Here is a 1154-nt window from a genome sequence, read left to right on the forward strand (position 1 = left end):
TAGCAGCAGCAGCAGCAGTAGTAGTAGCAGTAGAGATGATGACAATGATGATGATGATGATGATGATGATGATGATGATGATGATGACGATCATCATTGTGGGCATTGATTAACTCAAGTTAATAATAATATTACTTTCCGAAAGTAATGTGTAATGAAAAGTCATCATTGTCATTGTTATTATTATTATTATTATTATATTATTATTATTATTATTATTATTATTATGTCCTATTGTAAAATTATTAAAGGCAGCTGTTAAAGTAGTAGTAGTAGTAGTATAAACTGTAGTAGCTTCCGTAGAAGTAGTAGTTGTGGTAGTAGTAGTAGTAGTAGTAGTAGTAGTAGTAGTAGTAGTAGCAGTAGTAGTAGTAGTAGTAGTAGTAGTAGTGGTGGTGGGGGTGGTGGTATTATTATTATTATTATTAGTAGTAGTAGTAGCAGTAGTATTAGTAGTAGTATTAGTAGTAGTAGTGGTGGTGGCAGCTAAAGTATTTTTATTATTGATATTTTTATTGTTATTGATGTACAAAAATGTTCATAACAATGCTCACTCGTCAATACATCAGTTGAGCAATAAACACATTACAGAGAGACATACACTCACTGCACACATTCACGCAAAACTAATTAAGCGAATACTTGCACTGATGTTTGTATGTAAGTTTGTTTGTTTGTATGTATGTGTATTGTCAATGTGTGTGTATGTTTGTTTGTATGTATGTAAGTAAATATGTATGTATGTATGTACGTACGTTCGTTTGTATGTATGTATTTATGTGTGTGTGTTTGTATGTGTGTTTGTATGTGTGTGTGTGTGTGTGAAAGTATGTGTATGTGTGAATGTATGCGTGAATGAAGGTTACAAATCAAAGATTTTCCAATTAACACCTCCTACTAAATGTCTTTGAGAATCAGTACATATTATCATAATAATTAACATAAAGTTAGTACGATTCGTAATTATTTTTAATTAACTATTTTATTTAATTAAACCACAAAAAAATGTATGTCCATGAGCAGATATATTTAATGGCGGATATAAGGGAGAATAAATGAAATAATTTACATATAAACACCCCCCCCTGAATAAATCATAAGATTAAAAAAGGGTTAACAACTTGGCAATTTGGAAATCATCTCCTTCTACACAG

The sequence above is a fragment of the Helobdella robusta genome, assembly GCF_000326865.2.
Source record: "Helobdella robusta unplaced genomic scaffold HELROscaffold_1, whole genome shotgun sequence".
Classification (NCBI taxonomy): Eukaryota; Metazoa; Annelida; class Clitellata; order Rhynchobdellida; family Glossiphoniidae; genus Helobdella; species Helobdella robusta.